The sequence below is a fragment of the Erythrolamprus reginae genome, chromosome 7, assembly GCF_031021105.1.
Source record: "Erythrolamprus reginae isolate rEryReg1 chromosome 7, rEryReg1.hap1, whole genome shotgun sequence".
NCBI lineage: Eukaryota > Metazoa > Chordata > Lepidosauria > Squamata > Dipsadidae > Erythrolamprus > Erythrolamprus reginae.
The window spans coordinates 55,211,224-55,228,486 of NC_091956.1; positions in this window are offsets into that span (position 1 = coordinate 55,211,224).

Below are 17,263 nucleotides of genomic sequence, written 5' to 3' on the forward strand. Positions count from 1 at the left end.
GAAGTCTCCTCTGACCATGGAAGCATGAGTGACAGGGAAGAGGGGAGTTTGGCAGACAGCCCAGGAGGAGATCAGTCATCTGTATCATCCCTGGATTCTGAACAAGAATTAATGACACATCCACGCATTCGTAGAGTAATACATAGGAGACAACAACTGAAGGATTGTTACAAGAGAAAATGAGGCCACCTGGGTTGGGTGGGGCTGCTGTAATTAGTGCTACAGATAAAAGTGCAGCCTGGTGTTTTAGCCTCATGGCAGTTTATCTGATTCATTGTTTCATCAAGATCGTGGTTTTTGCTGTTCAGGATTGTGTGTGTGGACTCCCTGGACTTTAGAATTGGACTCAATTTCCCAGTTATTGGGTGAGCAATTGGACTACATTTAACCTGTGCCTTGTGTGTACCAGAAAATCCCTTTGACATTTAAAAATGGAGCTGTTTCTGTTTTTCTGTTTATAAAAAACTTTTGGGTTTTCCTTTTATCATGTGGTGTGTGTCTTCCTGGACTAATTACCCTGTAATTACGGGCAGTTGAGATATGCCGGCAGAACACATAGCTAGGTATGTAACTGTCTTAAACAGTATTTACTTTTTTCATTTGGGAAAATAACTTTCATGGTCAGAAACATATACCATAGAGATATAAGTATTCTACTCTAACTCTCTAACTATTCCATAAATATATATTTTCCTCAGGAGGTCATCCAATTATTCTGAGTAAATAGAGAGTTTATAAATTGTAGTATTAATGTTTGACTTCTCCCTCAATACAGGGTCAAATATCTTTTCAATTAAATGCTCATTCTAGTTGCTTGTTTTGTTTTGTTTTTTGCTACTGCAGTAAAGCATCATGCAGTGTCCTCAACACCAACAGATTTAAGGAGTGTTAAGCTTGGAGAAATAGCAAAGTCATTTGGGTTTCATTATCAGCAAACAGAGCTTTTGGCACCTTACCTGAGCTGTGAAAGGAGATATAGTATGTGGTAGATGGAGCTCTTAAATTGATAAGAGAGGCATCCCTTACACACAATGGCACTCTTGAGAGTAAGAATTAGCCCTCCCAAATGTATCTTGGCACTATAGTAATTTATATGTAAGGCCACATCATGGTATTTTTTCCCCTCCCAATCTATTTCTTCCTTTTACCCCCCCTCCCCCTTTGACCCATCCTCTTTGCTAATTTGACATTATAGCTTTTTTTCTCTCCCCCCCACTGCAAAAGGTTTTAGAAACATAGACATAGAAACATAGAAGATTGGCGGCAGAAAAGACCTCATGGTCCATCTAGTCTGCCCTTATACTATTTCCTGTATTTTATCTTAGGATGGATATATGTTTATCCCAGGCATGTTTAAATTCAGTTACTGTGGATTTACCAACCACGTCTGCTGGAAGTTTGTTCCAAGGATCTACAACTCTTTTGTTGAACTTCAAAGAAAAGCGGATAGTCTTTTACAACTTTATTCCTTAAGAAACAAGAGGCTGTCAAGAGTCAGATATGTGGTCATTTATTACTGTTTGTGTTGTTTTAAAGGCTATTTCTTTCAATGTAGATGAGGCCTCTGATGTCTGTGGGTATAAATCTGTGCCTTGAGGCCTTTTTCTAACCGTAGTTTTCAATATATGGTTTATATTACAGTTCTACAAGCCCTCCTAATGACAGTTTAAAATTAGAATATGGTCACTTTCATTTGGGAGAAAAAAAGTCTCATACCAAAATTCAAAATATCTTCATTCTTGCAGCTTGATTTAAGTAGTGGTGACATTTCATATTTTGTGGTCTTTCAAAATAATATGGTTACAGATACAAGTCTTTCAATTGACCTATGTCACTGGCCTCCAGGAACAGTATTTAGATTTTCATTAAAACTATAATACCCTTTTATCATGAAAAAAAAATCTGGTATATATTTATTCTGTTTAGTGTTATCAAATACATGCTGACATTAGAAAGGGGGGAAATTCACATTGCTCATTTATATAATTTTATATATTCCCTAATAAATAGTACTGGTGCCATTTCCTGAAAACAACATTTTTAAAAAATCTATAGACAGTCATTCTCTGAATGCTGCTACCAAATATGTAGCTATGGGATTTTTCTCTGACAATGATAACTAAAGTACAATATAGCATCCAGGGCAAAAATCTATACATTTCTAAGTATCTATTGGATTTTTAAAGTTATATATGAGTTTTTGAACTATACTGTGCTAGGTTCTAAGTAGAAATTCCAAACCACAAGGGTCTTTTAAAAGTGATCTCATATAACCTTACTAACAGTTAATTTATCTTATTAAAGTTAAATATATTAGAAGTCAATAATATCAGACAAGAATATATACAAGAGTTACCAAAAGCCTCAATTTATTGATGTCCTTAAAATGCTATGTATTGTCTATAATTTCTAGTAAAACCAGGCACATTAATTCTTGACTATCGACCAATGATAGCTTGTGAGATAAACAACAGTGAAAAGTTTGTAGGTCATGTCCAGATTTCAGTGTGATAAAAAATATAACACATAACTTTCTGTTTCTATGTTTGACAAGTTCCATAATAAGGGTATAATCAATGTCACTTAGATATCTCTACAAAATGACATTGTAGGAGATGGACCCCTATTTTCACTTCTGTCTCTGAAGGGCAGAGACACTGTGCAAGAGGAATCTTTTATATCTTCCCATCAATACCATTGAAAGTAAAATGCTAGCTATGCCAACATGAAGGTCTCCACAGAACTCAAACACTGTAATTTAAGGATGGTAAGAGGCAGTGGCAAAATTGTTCTTAGGGCTGCTCATCAGAATAACTCCTGTCACAAAAGTTACAATGATTTTTAGTCACATCTTTCTTCTGTTACCTTCATCTGAAATATTTTCAATGGACTCATTGCTTTTTTTCATTTTTAGATATGCTAATGATAGGAGAAAGTAACTTGCTAATTATAACTTGCATCAATTGTCTTAAGTCAATTAAGCAGGGTGTCTCAGGATCATGCAGATTAAATGGTCTGTCAATAAGCACTCTATTCTTTCGCTTATGAGTTTGGAAAAGGTAAAAGACTGAAATTATAGCCAAGCAACTTTGCAGAACTCAATTTCATATGATGGTTGATTGGGAAAGAAGACAAAAGAGACAGAAAGAGCACAGAAGTTTAACAGATTGCATTTGCAGCATCACTAACTCTTCTCTAGTCTTTCAAAGTTGCAAAAGATGACTGATTTTTTCTTCTGTTAATCTCCATACTATCACCAGCAATGGAGGGGGGGAGGGAGAGAAGGAGGAAGGAAGAGAGAGAGAGAATGTAGAAAGAAAGAGAGAGAGAGAGAGAGAGAAAGGAGGGAAGGAGGCAAAGGAGAGAGGGAGGGAGGGAGGGAAAGGAGGGAGAGAGGGAGGGAGGGAGGAAGGCTGTATTTTCAATATGCTAAGCGAATAAACACTAGGCTGAAAACTATAATATACAATACATATAATACAATTCATAAATATTGTGCTATTATTTTTCTATCAATAAAAGTGTAAAAAAGCTACAATCATAGCACATAATATTCACAAAAAGGAGAATAAAAAGGGGTCATTCACATTGTTCCAATTTTGTTGATACCAATGACTTTAATTGTGATTTGAGTGTTTCTTTGGTTTTATTGATGTAAACCATCTGGAGACCCCATGAAAGTTGGATAAATAAATAAATTCATGTATTTACTAGAATCTTAGGATTTAATGCCTATAGTCTATAAACTGTCCCATTGTCCCATTTGAAGTAACTTTTTAATAAATAACTAACTGGAAGACAAGGAAAGTTTGGTCCCTTTGTACATAGATGTTTACCTAATGCCACTGAAATAATATGTCTAAACATATCAATCAACATTTATGATTTATTTGTGTATATGGCATACAGGGTATAAATACTAATGTACACGGGTCAATAAATAAAAATTAACCTTTCAGAATTGGTTGAGTGGAGGATTTGACTATCTTGATTAGAGCAAATTTGGCAACTGCTTTTTGAATAGAGAAAATGATGTTTCAAATGCTCACAGCTTTCAGTGTCTTTCTTGCAAGAAAAAAACTAGAAAGTTTAGGAATCTATAGAGAAGAAAAGGGGCAGATGTTGCTGGAATTTATAAAATCATGCATTGGAAAGTAAAACAGGAGACATTTTTCTTCTTGTCCAAAAACTCTAAAATATTTAAGGAAAAGAGATTTAGGCAAGTAAAAAAAGAAGTTAATCATCTCTAAATGCAGTGATGGCTGCTAAACTGAATAAAGGATTGGAAAGATTTGTGAAATGCAATTTTCAATTTCAGTTTCAATTTCAAATCTTTATTGTCAGAGTACAACATGTGTACAATGAAATTGGCTGAATCTCCCTTCCTGCAACCCCCTCCCCAACACAATGCAATTCACAGTGAAATCCAAAAAATCCCTAGCCTGGTGAATCCTACAAACAAACAGCAAATCCTATTGCACCATGTGAATGTATTGCATATTGCCTCATAAGTCAATTGTACTATGTTGTTGTTGTTGTCTGACAGCCCATGTATTAAAATCTGTTCTTCAGCCTGTTTGTGCGATTGCCTGTGCTTCTATTTATTTTATTTATTTATTTATTACTTAGATTTGTATGCCGCCCCTCTCCGAAGACTCTATATCTCATTCCAGATGGTAGGAGAATAAAGAAGGGCTGACCAGGGTCTGAATTGTCCCTGAGGATTTCCCTCACTCTTCTGAGGCATCTAGCTTTAATGATATCATATGGCAGTATCAGGGGACAGCCTATGATGTTTTGTGCTGTACACACCACTCTCTGTAATGTCTTTCTAATGACCCTCTGTCAAGCCAGCATACCACACCATAAGGCAATGAGTGTGAATGCTTTCTATTGTAGACCAGTAAAAGGAGGTCACCAGTTGTTGCACCACTTTATTTTTTCGCAAGAGTCTAAGTGGAGTCTCTATTGGGTTTTTCTGGCAACCTGGGTTGTGTTGATTTTCCAAGTGAGCTCTTCACTGAGATAGACTGTTAGGACTCTCCCCTCTTAATGTAAAGTGGGCCAGGTTTCTCAAAGTATCTTAAAGACTATTAAAGTGGAATATTCAATGTTAACTCCAAGCTGGAGAAAGTATATGTTTTAATGCCAGTTACTAATGAACTATTGAAGAGATGTCTGTCAGAAACAAAATGCTGTCTCGGGTAAGCAAGGCTATTTCTATTTTTGTGTCTCTGTTCATATGTGCTCTATTTGTGTGGTAAGATAATTAATTAGATTTGTTGGATGAATCTAAAAGGAATCCAACTACTGAACGCCCAGAGTTCTGGTCTACAAACTTCAATTTTATTTTAATAAAATAATATTCTTCTACTTCTTAACTCAATAGAGATTACATAATTTAACTTCAGTGGATATCTAATGGATAATATCAGTGAAGATCTTTATCATAATATCATAATCTTAATAAATAAATATATCTAATAAATAAATATATCAAATCATAATAAATAAATATAATTTATTGATTGATTTATAGAAGTGAGGTTGCTCCCTGGCCATGGGGGGGGAGGGCGCAACATTCTATATCCTGGGCTTGTGATTGTCAACTGTTTTAATTTTAAAAACAGTCTGTCTGTCTTTATCAATTGTCTCGGTCTTCATCAATTGTATATGGCTTTATCTTTTTTTTTTTTTTTTTTACAATTTTTTTATTATTTTTTCATAAAAACAGACAAATACATACAAACAATAAACATAAAGTGGGGGTATATTTCCCCCGCTTCTTATGAAAGTATACATTCAAATATAGAAAAAGAATACATAATTAAATATATGTTAACTATTATAGTAAAAAAAAAAGTTAATAAATTTGAGTTAAAGTTTTACAAATCTCGATGTGAGTGTTAAGTAGGGTTAGTATAACATAATTACCAAAAAAATACCTTTAATATAATCTTAATTGCTATAGTAAAATAGAATCAAACCTTCAATTCAAACAATAAAGCTAAATTCAACTATTATACATCTTGGTATATTGCTTATACTTATACATACATACACTACTATATCATAATCATCAAAAAATCCTTTTAAACTAATATTAATATTATTATCACCTAGGTAAAAACTAATACAAAAAAAAAACAACTAAAGATATATCTTATTTTGTCTTATCTATCCATTTATAAACATTGTTCCATGTTTCATAAAATTTAGTATCCTCTTGATCGTTTAATCTTCTTGTCATCATATCCATTTCAGCGCAATCTAATATTTTAGCTATGACCTCTTCTTCCTTGGGGATTTCCTCCCCTTTCCAGTTTTGCGCATATATTATTCTAGCCGCAGTTAATATGTGTATAATTAAATAAAAGATTTCTTTCTTATAGGTCTGGTTTGTAACACCTAGTAAATAAAATTCCGGGGTATTATCTATATCTTGCTTTATTATTTCTTTTAATATTTTTTCAATCATTTTCCAATATATTTTTGCTTTACCACATGTCCACCATTGATGATAGTAGGTTCCTATATCCTTCTTACATTTCCAGCATATTGGGGATGTTTTGGGAAACATTTTTGCTATCCTATTTGGTGGGAGATGCCATCTATAAAACATTTTGATTTGATTTTCTTTTAGAGAAACTGATTTAGTCATTTTCCAATTGTTAATCCATACTTTCTCCCATGTGTCTATATCTATTTCTTTGCCAATATTTCTACACCATCTTATCATAGTATCTTTTAAAGTCAACTCTATATTTTTATGAGCGATAAGTAGTTTATATATTTTCCCTATCATTTTTGTTGAATTAGTGGTAATTAAAGTAGTTAAAGGATTCTTGCTTTTATTAAAAATGTAAAGAGTTTTATCCTTCTGATATCTAGATCGGATCTGGGCGTAGTGCCACCAATCTATTATTATCCCTTCTTCTTGTAATTCAATTCTAGATTTAAGCTTCATCTGATCATTTAATAGTTCTTTATATCTATAAGTTATTTTCTTATCCTTTATAGACTTTGGATGTATTATTGCTTCTAAAGGAGCTAGCCAGTCTGGAATACTTAAAAAATGATTTTTCTTTATGTCTTTCCATGCTTCTAATAAGTATTTCCTCAACGTATGCCTTTTGAAATATGAATGGTTTTTGTCCTTATCATACCATAAAAATGCGTGCCATCCAAGCATTAAATCATGTCCTTCTAGGTCAAGTATTCTTTTGTTATCTAAAATTATCCAATCTCTAAGCCATGTTAATGCAGCGGCCTGATAATATAGTTTCCAATTTGGAAGGCCAAATCCGCCTCTTTCTTTAATATCTTCTAAACAATTCATTTTTATCCTTGCTTTTTTACCTTGCCATATAAATTTTTTAACTAAGTTTGTTAAAGTTTTTAAAAAAATACCCCCTGGGTTTATTGGTATTGTCTGAAAAAGAAATAAGACCTTGGGTAAAATGTTCATCTTGATTGTTGCAATTCTTCCTAAGAAAGATATTTTCAAATTATTCCACATTACTAAGTCGTTTTTAATTTCTGCTAGTAATTTCATATAATTATCATTTTTTAATGTTATTGTTTTCGCTGTTAAATTTATTCCTAAATATTTTACCTTTTTTACAATCTTTATTCCAGAAATACTTTCTAATTTCGTTTCTAGTGTTTTATTCATATTTTTGGTCAAGTAATGTGTTTTGCTTTTATTTATTTTTAAACCTGCTACGTTTCCATATTGTTCAATGGTTTGTAGTAAGGTAGGAACTGTTGTAATCGGCTCTTCAATTATAAACATTAGATCATCTGCAAAGGCCTGGAGTTTGTAGGTTTCATCTCCTACAGTTAAACCTTTTATTTTGGGGTCCGCTCTTATTTTAATTAGTAAGGTTTCAAGGGTCATAATAAATAGCAATGGTGATATAGGACATCCTTGGCGAACTCCCTTATTTATGTCAAGTATTGGTAATTGACTGTTATTCAATATTATATTCGTTGTTTGTTTTGAATATATGGTATCTATTAGATTAACAAATTTTGGGCCAAATCTCATTTTATTTAATTGCATTTTTATAAATATCCAATTAACGTTGTCGAAGGCTTTTTGAGCGTCCAAGAACATCAAAGATGCCGTCTTGTCTGGGTGTTGTTCATAGTACTCTAGTATATTTATTACAGTTCTAATATTGTTTTTAATTTGTCTCCCTGGAAGAAACCCATTTTGGTCTTGGTGTATTATTCCATTTATAACTCTTTTGAGTCTCTCTGCATAAATGGCAATAAAGATCTTATAATCTACATTTAATAGTGATATAGGCCTATAGTTTTTAATCTTTTCTGGTTCTGTACCCTGTTTATGTATTAAGGTTGTCAGTGATTCTGACCAAGATTTAGGGATTTTTCCCTCAAGTCTACATAAATTAAAAGTTTCTAACATATGGTTTCTTATTGTTTCGTTGTCTATCTTGTACCATTCTGCAGGTATGGCATCTGGGCCTGTAGCCTTGTTGCTTTTCTGTTTTTTAATTGTTATTAAGAGTTCCTCCATTGTTATTGGTCCATCCATGGTGGCCTGTTGATCTTCTGTTATTTGTGGTAAATTTGAAGCCTCTAAATAATTAAAAACTTCATCTTCGATAACATGATCTTTAGCATATAATTCTTTATAAAAATTATACACAATGTCTGCCTTACCTTCTGTGTCATATTTTATTTTACCATCTTTATCTTCTAATTTTTGGATTAATTTTGATTGACTCTGTTTTCTAAGTTTATACGCTAGCCATCTGCCAGGTTTATTTGCATGTTCAAAATAATGTTGCTTTGCTCTTTTGATCTTTTCAGTTAGTTGGTTTTGTTCTATAACTCTGATTTTATGTTTAATTACATTTATTTCTGTCTTTGGATCTCTGTTCTTAATATGTTGCTGCGATAAGGATTCTAATTGTTTTAGTTCATTTGTTAATTGTAAGTACTCTAATTTCTTTTCCTTATTATGTTTTGCTGTATAGGATATTGTTAAACCTCTTATATACGCTTTAGCTGTATCCCATAAGTTCTGTGGAGTAGTGTCTGATGTTTTATTAATTTCAAAAAATATTTTTAATTCCTTTTCAATCCAATCCTTATATTTCTTATCATTTAATATATACCTATTCATCCGCCAGTTGTTCTGTTTGTTGTTCATCGTCATATAGACCACTATTGGGTTATGATCAGCCCATGTATTAACGTCTATCTCGACCTCTCTTATTTGTTCTGCCACCGTTTTTGGTGCCCATAACATGTCAATTCTCGTCCAAATTTTATGAGGATTGGAATAAAAGGTAAATTGCCTTTTGTGAGGGTGTCTTTCCCTCCAAATGTCGCTTAGTAATAATTCCGCTTTCATTTTTTGAAAAGTACTAGGTAACAAATTTCTTCTTGTTTTTTTACCTTTTCCCCTTTTTTTATTACCTCCCCCTCCTGAATGGTCTAATTGTCTATTCGCGATAGCATTGAAATCACCTATTATCAATAAATTATCAATAGCTAAATCTATTATTGTTTGGTGTAAATTTTTATAAAATGTCATTTGGTCTTCATTGGGAGCATAAATAGAAACAACCACTAGAGGTCTAGGTTCAATATCTACTTGTACAATCAATATCCTACCCTCTTTATCCTTATATATTTGTTTGGAATTTATAGAATTCTTGACATACATCACTACACCTCTTTTTTTTTGGTCTGCTAATGCAGCATACATTTTTCCAATTTTGGGATTCAACAGTAATTTTTGGTTATCTTTTTTAATATGAACTTCTTGTAGTATTGCAATCTGGGCATTTTGGTTTCTAATTTTAGAAAAAATTTGCTTCCTTTTTCTTGGTTCATTAAGTCCATTAACATTTACGGAAAAGATTTTTAAGTCTTTATTCGTTGTCATTTAATAGGTTTTTTGGTTTCTCGCTGAGGTTGAACTCTTCTAGCACCTTGGTCCTGCTCTATTACTTGAGCGGTTGCCCCCAAGTTTTCTTCTTGCTGAGTTGGTAATTTTTCCCCTGGTTGCTGTTGAACTAGTTGTAGTTGGACCACTTGTTGCTTACTTGCGTAGTCGGAGTGGCCCAAACCACTCTGTTCAAGAAAGTACATGGCTTGTTCTACATTTTCCAGTTTGTACCTTGTAGACCGCCATGTCAGAGAAAGTCCTTGTGGAATAAGCCAACGGTAAGTAATGTTTTCTTTGATCAAAATTTTTGTTAGAAAGTGATAATCTCTTCTGTTTTCTCTGACACTTCTTGGAACTTGCTTTAGTATCTTTATTTCTACTCCGTGGCGTTGGGGCGGAGAGTTTCTTGAATAGTGAAGTATCTGATCTCGCAACGCCTTTCTTGTAAATTTAATATGTATCTCTCTTGGAAGGTTGTGCCGACGGATATAGCTATTCGAGATTCTGTAAACTTCATCGATTTCTCTCTGTAAAGCTATGGGGTCTTCTTGAAGTATAGCTCCAATAATTTCCGCCATAGTCACTTTTAAGTCTTCATCTTTTTCCTCTTTTATATTCTGAAATCGAAGTCCGTACGAAGCTCGTTGCATCTCCAGTTGGATAATAGATTCATCATATCTTCTGTATCTCTCATCGGCTCTCCCTTCAAGATATTCCATTCTTTTCTCATTTTTATCAGATTGTTCTTCAACTTTTTTAACACGGTCATCACTTTCTTGAAGTGTTTGTTGGATCTGCTTTATCTGGTCTTTCATCTCACCCATATCAGCTTTCATTTGGGCCATCTCCACTTTAAATTCTGCCAAGTCAGCTTTTATAGCTTCTCTTTGTTGTGTTGCCTCCTCCTTTATGGCTTCTCTTTGTTGTGTTGCCTCCTCCTTTATGGCCTCTCTTTGTTGAGTAGCGTCTTCTTGTGATTTGACCATGAAGTCCTTCAAAGTGTTCAAAGTCTCATGTATAGTTGCAAGATTGGACTGCATTGTTTTGTCTTTGTCTTTGTCTTTGGTAGACATAGTTAACACTTGATGCGAGGGAGAAGAGTGCGGTGAGACTTGTGGAGATAGAGTAGTTGGTGTAGTTTGTTTTTTTGTTGTTTTAACAAGGGTTGAGGTGTGGGACATTATCAAATTAGAATCCACTATTTCAAATTTTAAGGTTAGTTTCAATTTTATATGTAGTGAAAAGGAAAAGAAATTACTATAAATTCCAAATCTGTTCAATATATTTTGTTTCCCTTATAATATGACTATACCAATTCAATAACAATTCAATTAGTATCAGAATTCAAAAAAGGAAAGGAGAAAAAAGAGAAGGAAAAAGAAATAGTATTATTTAATGCCACAGAACAGAAGAACAAGTGCCTTTTCAAGTAAAAAGAAGACAAGAAGTAAAAAAAGGGAAGGAATATCAACTATATATAAAAAAACAAAAGAAAAGGAATTGGAAAGGAAACTTTAGGAGGAGGGAAGAAAAAAAGGAAGGGGAAAAAAATGAAGTAAAAAGAGTTGTTCAAAAAGAAAAGGAAGGGGGGTAGTATTTTAATTCAGCTATTTAGAATAGAGCAGGAACCCAAGGTTTTTTAACAATGCATATAGTTCAAACCAAGCTTCTTCTAGTAATAAAAATATCCAAAAATAGAGAAGAAAGTCAAAGAGAAATCAGGGGAAAAAATAACAGATAATTATTCAAAGACACAATAACAGTATTGTATACTTAAGTTCTTCTTATAAATCCTGTAGTTTTGCTAGGAAGTAAAAATGAAAATCCAAATCTCAAAGAATAAAGTTATATTTGATGTCAATTCAAAATTCAAGGAGTAAAACAAATCCAAAGCTTGCTTATATTCAAAATGAAGTCAGTTTATTTTCCAAGTTCAAGACTGGAACAAAGAACAAAGAAACAGATCCCAAGATGGAGTCAAGTTTATTTCAGTGCAACAGGCAGATGTTAAACCAAAGAGTTCTCAGCAGATAATCCAAAAGGTGTCAGCAAATAATCCAAAAGGCTCAGCAAATATTCCAAATAGGTTAATCCAGCAATAAGTAATCCAAAAAAGAAGTGATTTCAATCTCTTCTAGATTCCATTTAGTTCATAGTTATTAAGTTATTTCATATTGTAAAAAGGAGCAGCAAAAGGAAAAAAAAAAGGCAGCAAGACTGTATTCCTCCGCTTCAGAAATTAAGTCCAGAACATTATGATTTTAAAAATCTATCAGCAACAAATTCTGGTCATCCCTAGGAATTTCCTTTAGCAGTTAAAATTTTCTAAATAGTCATGTCAAATTTAAACTATTTTGTTAAACCATAAAGTCAGAAAATTATTTTATAGGTTCCAAAATTCACGTTCAAGATGGAAAAGTAAAAGTGAAAAAAAGAATTAGATCCGGCTGTTATTTGCGGATGGGTTTAAACAAGAAAAAACTTTCACTTTCGCCCTGGAGAAAAAAAAACTTTTACTTGGAACTTTTACGATCTTCTGGCTTTAAACACGAAACACAATGGAGATTTTTACCTTAGGTCCTTTCTCTGCTATATTCTTTTTCAATGTAGATGTAGATATTTGTACTTTCGCTTCTTTGCTTCTGTTCTTCCCGCTGAGTGAGGGGAGAAAGCGCTGGCCGGTCCTCCTAGTCGAGGAGGAGCGGTTCTCCCGTCTCCGAAGCTGCGGGGCGAACCGCTGCCTCCGGAGTCCTGGCGATGGGTCCTCGGGCAGAGGAGAGCCCCCTGTTCATGGATCGGGCCATCCGGGCCCGATCCGATCGCAAATGCGACCTTCGGAGGGGGTAGAACGGATTTGCCTGGCAGAGCCCTGCCAGACACGTCCCGCCGCGATCTCCACCAAACCGGAAGCCGTATATGGCTTTATCAATTGTATATTGCGGGATATGGGGAATTGCGGGATGTGGGGGACGGAGGGGATATTTGTTAACATAATAAGTATTATTGTCTGTCTCATAAACTGTATATGACCTGTTGTTATGCCCTTTGGTAAAGGGGCCTTACAAATAAACGGAATTGTTATTATTATCTGAAACACATATTTGGTTGATATTTTTGTAGACAGACTGTTCAAAAATGTAGAAATGTATGTATCAGCTTTGGATGCCATCTTTTTCTTTGTATCTTCAGGGCTGCCACTCTTAGTGCTGTGGGAAATTGGGAGGAGGAGTTGCATGGAGCCATTCCTTTCTCTGAGAGCCAAGAACATTCAGCCTGCACCTGGAATGGCATGACTGGGAGGCATCTCCGGTTGAGAGTGCATTTATTGGACCATGTAAACAACATGTGGGCGCAGGGGAAGAGGCTGGGGCTTTCTTTTGGGTCGGGAAAACCTGGAAACTTTCAGATTCGAGTTTGCCCAGCATTCTGTCGAGCTCTCTGGTAGAATCCTCCCGAAAATTCACAGATACAAATTTCAGACACACACATTTGAAAATTCAAAACAATGTTCTTTATACCGAAAATTCAAATAAACTAAGCTCTCTTTTTGTATAGCAAAGAGCACTCGTCTCCAAACAAACTGGTAATTTGTACAAGTCCCTTATCAATTCTGAGATACTTAGCTTGCAGCTGTGAGGCAATTCACAGTCCTTCTTCTTCCACAAAGTGAAACACACTTTGCTCTGGTTTAGTTTCAAAGCAGGGAAAAATTAGCATACAAAGGTCGAAGTCAGGCACGAAACACAAGGATCAGATAATCCTCCACAATAGCCAAACCCACACACTGTTATTTATAGCAGTCTCACTAATTACCATAGCCCCACCCAACCACAGGTGGCCTCATTTTCTTTGATAATAATCTTTCAGTTGTTGCTGCCTATGCATCACTCTCCGCATGCGTGGCTGTATCATTAACTCTTGTTCCGAATCCAAGGAGGAGCTAGATAATTGATCTCCTTCTGAGCTGTCTGCCACACTCTCCTCCTCCCTGTCACTCATGTCTTCTTGGTCAGAGGAGCCTTCATCAGCAGATTCCACCGGGAGCAAAACAGGCCTGTGGCATGTGGATGTCTCCCCCACATACACAGTCCTTGGGGCAGGAGCTGGGCCAGAGCTAACCACAACACCCAGATGTGCCAATATGAAATCTCTAACAAAATGAAACTTTGAGGAACTTGTAGCCTTGGAGTCTTCTTGCATTGGGGGTGTTAATTAGAATCCTGACAGTAATTTTGTTTATATTTTATTTTTGGATTTACTTCATATTTTCCCTGGCTGAAACCATGACAGCTTAATGGGTCTAAAAAGACAGATTTTAAACTATTGTCAACACTTAGTTTCTTATAAAGAATAAATCTATAGAATAAATCTTAATATATCTTTCCTTCTACCCTTTATAAGCAGCAAAAAGTTAACATGATGCTCTAACAAAGTAGTATATAAAATTTGATAAATAATAGCAAATTGAGAAATATTCCCCAATTTTTCCATAAGTACTTTTTTCTATGGGTTAATTTTTTTCTGTTTATTGGTAAAGGACAAAGGGGGACACTGGCCATTATCCAGCTGGTTTATTAATAATATTCCTCAAAATATCATCTTCTATTTATAATTATAAATTCATAAATGTGTTTCCTTTCTTTACTACAACATGGCAGCTAATTGATTTCCAACTATTATGCTATTTTTTAAAACTTTAGAAGGTAGCAAAATTACTACTTTAGAAAGAACTGCCAATGGCATTATTTGAAATGAAAATAATAACTTTGGCTTCTGAACAATTAATGGCATTTGCCCATCTTCCTAAAAAAGAAATAAACACTGCTTTTCATTTTTGGCAACATCTGCTGTAGACATAAAACAATTGGATTATAATTTCCAGACAGAAAGAAATCATATAGCTCTAGTAATTGGAATTCTGAAGTAAAAAAATGTAAAAATATGATTGCAGGTTTTGAATAGCTAATTGAATAGTTCTTCTAATTACAACATAAACCATTCAAATATTGACCTTTATGTCTTAAGCTATAAAACGTTATGATGGCAGCAAAACACATTGAGAGAAATTAAGTCTCATAACTCATAACTGCCTCTTTTAGAAATAACAGCAGAAAATGTTTATAGAAAAGAAATTGAAAATAAGTAGTTCGTTGTTGTTACCAATAAAAGGACACGAAAAAAGTGCAATATAATCCTAAATAATCTCATTTGTTTGTTGATTCCTAAATGATTATGTTTTAGCGATATTGTATAAATTCTGTCTTATACAAGATATGGATAGAGGGATAAGATTTATAAATGTAAAGTTTATTTCACAGTTGCATGGTAAAAAGATTTATGGGTTTCTTTAATTTATATTTTTTTAATTTTTTTATTTATAATCTGGATTATATTTTTCTGATATACACAAATGATTTTGAAATTGTATTAAATCTGTTTGAATTCATACCAAATCTTGCTAAATTTATTTGATCTGTGTTCAAACAGATTGCTGTAATTGTATATTTGAAGTTAATTATATGAATTTGACTTTCTTCCATTCATTACTTTTAAAATTCAGTATTCTTCCCATCGTATCAAGAAATGTATAATTAATTGCTATGAAATACAATAACAAGTGTTCCCTTGACCTAATTAAAAAAGATGTAATTATTTCAAGCCCGTGGGGAAATTGGTTTTAGTGGGTTAGGCTGTTCAGCTGTTAAAGATGAGAAAGTGTGAGGGGAAAATGGATATGTACATATATCCTAGACTGAGTGTTGGCTGACTCAAGACCCAATGGGCTATTCCAATTCTGTGATTCTAAATCAGCATTACCCAAATTATGTACTTCTGCATGAGGACTTAATTTGAAAGCAAGTCTCGATCTTTATGATTCCAGGCTGTTGTCTGTATGAATTAATGTACGATTGCATGTGTTTGAGGCCTTTGGCCGATCACTTGTCTGTATTTGTGAGTTTCAAAAATGTATTTATTTTAGTTAAGCTTTACTATTCTTATTAGTTTAGGAAGAGGCTCAGAGCATATTTATTTTCCCAATTATTCAAAAGCTTTTGTTTACATAAATTTATCTAACTTTTCCTTTTCAATGGATGTCAGTAATGTATTACTATACAGTAGTCCCTCGCTATACCGCGCTTCACCTACTGTGGCTTCACTTCATCGCGGGTTTCTGAGGAAGTCAATCGGCAGATTTAAACAGCCCGCCGAACTCGATCGGCAGGTTTTTTAAAAAAAAATATATCTAAAATTGTAAATACTGTATTTAAATACTGTATCTAAAATAAATACTGTGTGGGAAGGGTTTATAAACACTTAAAACAATGAAAACTTACCAAAGAATTACAATATAAATACTTAAATAAGTACTATCAGTCGATAAATTCCCCATCGTGGATTTCACCTATCGCAGCCAGGTCTGGAACGTAACACCAGCGATAGATGAGGGACTACTGTACTTTGTTGCCATTCAGTGAGTAGAACAAATAAATAAATGAACAACCAACCAACCAACCAACAGTTCTCCCTCATTTCCAGTATACTTGAGCTAAATTGGTGTCCTTTTTTGCATGGTGATACTTCAGAATTTTTGGATGATCCGTTTTCAGTTTGCACACACTCTTTGGCTATAATTTAGAATTAAACTGTCATAATGGTCCTTTCAAAGGTAAAGAAACTTTGGTGTCTTTTAGATCCGTCTAATAGGAACTATTCAAATTTTTTTCCCCCATATAACTGAATGTACATAATGTGAAAGAAGGTTGAAGATGGGAGGAGTATCTGTCTCTATGTCTGTACATGTAAAGCCATTTATTTTATTTTGGTTTTGTGTGCTTTTCCTGGAGTTGTTACAGCTTAAGCAGCGCACTATCCTTTGCTGCTTGTTCATAGTGTTATAAAAGTGCCACTTAATCCCATATCATTTTCATTCTGTTTTTGAAGAATTGGAAAGTTATTTAGAGTCAGTTTTCTACTCTACAGAACTTGTTAAAAAATATCTTCCTATCATAAGAGTTGAATTAGTTATCTAGAGGGCTGACTCAATCTTTCATTGGAAGAGTTCAAGTAGAGAGGATCTAGCCATGGTAACTTAATATTCATGTGACTAGTAGGACATTGGACTGGATTGCTTAAATGAGCATGAGATTACTTAATGTATACTTATCCCATTCATACAAATTACTTAATTGTATGAATGGGACAAGTATACAAAGCTACTCAAAAAAATTAGTTCAACATTTATTTGACAATATTTGTAGCTTAGGGTTGAATTTTGTTCCCTAGTTTGATAATGAAATGCAATAAAATAATCAATCTCAGAGAGTACCCAAGGAT